General features: G+C 41.2%; 1 non-coding gene across 1 annotated transcript; it reads left to right on the forward strand.

Annotated features, from left to right (window-relative positions):
- The first annotated feature begins 4,912 nt into the window (after positions 1–4,912).
- LOC115715522 (small nucleolar RNA R71) lies at positions 4,913–5,019 on the forward strand. Its single transcript, XR_004011389.2, has one exon. It is a non-coding gene; the product is annotated as a small nucleolar RNA R71 (small nucleolar RNA).
- The last annotated feature ends 449 nt before the right edge of the window (positions 5,020–5,468 follow it).

The following is a 5,468-nucleotide window of genomic DNA, read 5'->3' on the forward strand; positions in this document are numbered from 1 at the left end:
TTTAGTTCCCCGATAATCAATACACATTCCGAGGGGAACCATCTTTCTTTTTCACAAAAAGAACCGAGCTCCCTGTGGCGATACACTCGGGTCGAATAAACCCAATATCAAGCATCCCCTCGAAGTTGTAACTTAAGCTCCTTGAGTTCCGCCGGAGCCATCCTATATGGAGCTTTAGAAACGAGTGTTCGACTCCGTGTGCCAAATCAATTACAAAGTCAATCTCTCGCCGTGGCGGCAATCCCGCAATTCCTCGAAACACATCAAGAAAATCTTTCACCACCCGACTACCTCGAGCCCAAATGTTTCGTGTCCGTCGGAGTCAAAAACTACCGCTAGAAATCCTACACAACCATTGCATAGTAAATCCCTAGCTCTCAACACGTAAATAACCGGGATCCGAGACCCCCGAACCGATCCAACATAAACAAATGGATCTTCACCTTCCTACCGAAAAATCACCATTTTACGCCTTACAATCTATACCGGCCGAATACTTGGATAGAAAATCCATTCCCGCATAATATCAAATTCAGTTAATTTCAATTCTATAAGGTCAGTACTCAATTCCCTATCTTCGATCCTAATCGGCATAGACCTAATGCGCCTATTAGAGATAACCAATTCCCCGCTAGGCATTAGGGTTCCAAACCCTCTTTCTAAAATATCACAAGGCCTACCTGTAAGATCAATCACTCTTGTAGCTACATATGAACGTGTAGCTCCCGAGTCAAATAATACCGTAAATAACAAGTTGTTGACGGGAAGCCGACCCGTCACAATGTAAGGACCGGCCGCAGCGCATCGCCTTGGGTAATGGCAAACACACGTGCAGAACCGGTTTCACCTCGGCTGGCTCCTCTTTCTTTGCTCGGGGGCAATCTTTCTTGAAATGCCCCACCATGCCACACAGAAGCATGTCTTCCGGCTACACTCTCCCGATGATGTTTCTTTGCACCTTGGACACTCGGATAAGAATAACCCCGGCGTCCTCCTCTCGCCTTGGTTCCCACGGAACCGCTTGCTTTGCCCCGAGCCACCGTGTCGGAACAACTTTTCTTTTCGCACCGATTGGTGGAGTCACCACCATCCCTACCATAAACAAGGAGTAGGAACAAAGTGGGGGTTCCACCAACACTCGGAGCCACCCGGGCTCCCGAAGAAATTTTACCTCACCCGCTCTCAAAGCCTTCTCAACCATATCTCGCATACGTGGTTGCTTCAAGAAGTGGTAATAACCGCATCATGCCGGATCTTTGCACTCAAACCCGCTAAATATTTTTCTTTCTTACCTTGAAGTCCGTGGGCACAATTCCCGCCAACTTAGCCAACCGATCAAACTTCGTTGTGTACTCAAAGGATCGACATACCCTCGGGATTCGAACTAGATCGGTGAACTCCCTAAATTCTTCCTGAGTCATCGCCGTGACGTCCCGAGCGAGGGTTATCAATTCCCACCACACGAGGGCATCTTTCCCGAAACCCGGAAAGTGGCGCAGGTCACCCGGTCCTTTCCAACCACTCCCATAAAGTTGAGAATACGCTCAATCATCGAAAGCCATTGCTCGGCCTTCATCACATCGTGGGCCTCCTGCAAACACCGGAGGTGCCCGTTTTCGAAATCTTTCGTACAACGCTTCCATACGGTTGCCAACAACAAAGTTGTTCGCCGGGGCACCGCCGGAACCGCAACGGCCCGAACTTCTCGAGGAGGCACGGCAGAGGACCCCGTCGCCTCAATCTTTGGATCTCTTCATCTTGCCGACGAATTCTCTCTTGCATTTCGCAAATCTTTGCTCCCAATCGGGAGGAGCTTCGAGGTGGATTTACAGGCGACCACCCCGAGCTGCTGCGGCCACGGCCGCGACCACAAGGATTTTGAAGATTCCCCCGACCGCCTCCCGGCCTCTCAACCATGCCACCCCGAATTCTTGTATTTCGCGGGCGTCCATTTAATAGGACTTAGCCCGCGAATCCATAAGCCAGTGTGTTAGCATACGATCAAAATTAACACCGCTCTTAATAACTTAAGGCAACACACTTTCTTTTCTTTTTAAAGAAATATATTTAATTTAAATCTAATATGCTTCCTAACATGCTTTCTCATTCACATTTATTTAAAATACTAAACAAGTACGGGCTTACTGAACCGTGAACCGAGCTTTCTTTGATGAAGATTGTACATGTCATAGCAAGCTTCGTAGACAAACCTCGCGCTTCCGATACCAAAATTGTAACGCCCTAATGCTAAGGCACGCTACAGTGCTTTTTCAATAATTGTGCAATCTTTGCTAACCAAAGAAATTTCTCGAAAAACGTGTCAAATTAAAATTTTTTGCATTAAATACTAAACTTTGTAATTTAATAAAATATTTACAAGTGCCGGGATCCCGATTTTTAAAACTTTACAAACTTTACTTTTCAAGTATACAATCCAAAATATACAGATTTACAGGTCGCACAGCGACTTTCAAAATACAACTCCCAGATGTCCCGAGACCGAACACTCCAGGTCGCGCTGCTTGACATGTACAATCTCACCCGAGCTCAGGTTCACTCCTGTTCAGCCTTCGCCTTTCCTTTACCTACACATGGAAGCGTAAACCGTGAGTCACCGTACCCGCAAGAAATGCATATAACATATCATATAATTTCCGACGTAAATAGGCGCCCATACACCTATTTAAAGAGCTTAACGTATGAGTATGAACGTTCAATACTGTGGTACAACCACTATACCACATACACATCGTACCTCGCTGTACGAGTGTTGGTAGGGTTTATCCCGATCACTGAGTAACACTGAGTGATGTACCACACACCTTAGCATTTTCCTATGCTTGTGTTGGTATCACTGTATCGTACACAAATCAACAACAATCACTGTACCAATACACTCTATAACTTAATCATACAAGTGTTGGTAGTGTTTAACATAATTCAAGCATGCATATATAAACACATATACACACATTCAGATAATCACATCATACATTATACACTTCTTAAGTTTTCCGAATTCAAGTGTGCTGGCCGACCTGAACGGAATTCACGTGCTAGATGGATGCCCTAATCACAATAATGGTAATACAGATGAGTGACTCGCTAAATCACTTTCCGGGACTTAAAACTTGAAACTAAAAGTTTCCCTATCGATAAACCTCATGGCAATACCTTATATAACCCAAAATTGGCCAAAACTAGGGTTCTGGAAAATCCCCCAACAGGTGCATCAGCTTCCAACCCGCATCCCTGTTTCGGGTCACCAACCTGGCCGACCTACAGGCCAGTACTCACCCGAACCCGAATTCCTCTTCATCCGCCGGGAACCAAAAATCTTCCCCCTTAATTCAAATCAAGCCCAAACTTAACCAAACTCTCCAGTATACCTATACAATGCATACACAATGATTTTCAGGCAGTAATTCACAGAACAAACCATCACAACTCAAATTGCCATTAATGAATAAAGCTTTGAACTTTAAACCTAAAATTGCATAAAAACCATCTACACCATTAAAACCAGCAGCTAGAACTTAGAATCAACTCAACTAAACCCTAAAATTCGAACCTTAAACACCTTGAAACCTAACAGCCACTTACTCCCAAAATCACATGCTCAAACTAAGAAAAAAGCTCAAAATTAACATAAGCAAGAGTTCTAGGGCTTACCTTAGATAAAACCACTTTGAATCCTAGCTTAGATTCAAGGAAATGGAAGAAAAAATTCAGGTTTGATCCTTGGTTTGCCTCAGCCGAATAGAAAGAGAGAGAGAGTTCAAGAGGAAATGCTTTCTTCTAATTTCTTTTCTTTGATTTTCCAAATTGGGAAAAGGATTAACTAACCCTTGGCTGAAAGTATCCTTGCTAGGTGTCAATCAACCAAAAAGCCACCTATCTCTTATCCCTTTCAAATGACAAAAATGCCCTTAGACTTAAACTAAGGTATTTCTTTGAAACTAGGGGTAAAATGGTCAATTTCCATAACCCCGCTCAATCCCGATAATTTATTTCCTCTAAAATATTCCCCACTATGAAATAGGGTTCTAAACTTACTCATGTGATTATCTAGCCATCCATCGCATTTTCCGTTGTCGCCGAGCAAAAATTACAAAATTAACATATTTCACATATAAGCTAAATAATACCCCTTGAGTTTAATAAAATCTCCGGAATTGAGAAATTATAACTCTAACATTTATTTCTAAATATTGGGGTCCACAAATAAATTAATTCACAAATAATAATAAAATAATAAAAATTAGTGCTAATTGCCTTTTCTAATCCACATTACTAGAGCGGTCATTACATGTATCCTCTAAAGATGGTTTTCTTTGTTGTTGAGGATATGGCATATTAGGTTGGGCTTGACTCTGATTGGGCGTGTTGTACTGGTGCCCTTGATTCATTGGAGGCTGGTTCTGTCTCCATGAAAAATTTGGATGATTTCTCCAATTTGGATTGTAGGATTGAGAAAATGGGCTATCAGATGATTTCCCATAAGTTTGAAGAGCGTTCACTTCTTCAGAAAATGCCTCTTGGTATATAGGCAATGATGGACATGACTGGGCACTATGACTTGTACTATAGCATAAGGAACGAATTTCTAGGAGTATTCATGGATTGACTTAATGACATAGCTTCAACTCTCCTAGTTAGATTTGCTAATAATGTTTTAATATCTACGTCATCTTTGACATCGTAAATTCCACCTCTCTTAGGTGTGTTGGAAGCTTTCGATCTAGGATCTTGGCAATTCCACTGTTGAGAATTTACAGAAAGATTCTCAAGAGACTCCCAAGCCTCATCCCCTCTAAATTGCAGAAATTTTCCAGTGTGCATTGATTGTACCATTTGTCGGTTTGAAGGACATAATCCATCATAAAAGTATTTTACCAATCTCCATTTCTCAAAACCATGGTGTGGACATTTTAGCAATAAATCTTTAAATCTTTCCCAACATTCATAAAATTCTTCGTGATCTTTCTGATAAAATTCGGAGATTTTTCTCCTAATATTATCCGTTTTAGACATTGGAAAAAATTTGGACAAAAATTTATTAACTAATTCATCCCAAGTTGAAATAGATCGGGCTGGGAGTGAATTTAACCAGGCTTTAGACTTATGTTTTAATGAGAATGGAAAAAGTCTAAGCCTAACAGATTCATCAGAAAAATTTTGAAATCTAAAAGTAGAGCAAATTTCTAAAAAATCTTTTACATGCATGTATGGATCCTCTTTACCTAACCCATAAAAAGATGGCAAAAGTTGAATTATGGAAGGTTTCAGCTCAAAATGTGTAGCATTTGTTTCAGGAAAAATAATGCATGATGGTGGATTAGCAGAAATGGGAAAAAAATGATCAATAAGAGTTTTTTCTTCCACATTTACTTGATTTGGTTCCATGATGTCAGAATTTTCACTTTTAATTTCAACCCACAATAATTTTCTTTTTACCAAACGATTTT

The sequence above is a fragment of the Cannabis sativa genome, chromosome 4 (genome assembly GCF_029168945.1).
Source record: "Cannabis sativa cultivar Pink pepper isolate KNU-18-1 chromosome 4, ASM2916894v1, whole genome shotgun sequence".
NCBI classification, from domain to species: domain Eukaryota; kingdom Viridiplantae; phylum Streptophyta; class Magnoliopsida; order Rosales; family Cannabaceae; genus Cannabis; species Cannabis sativa.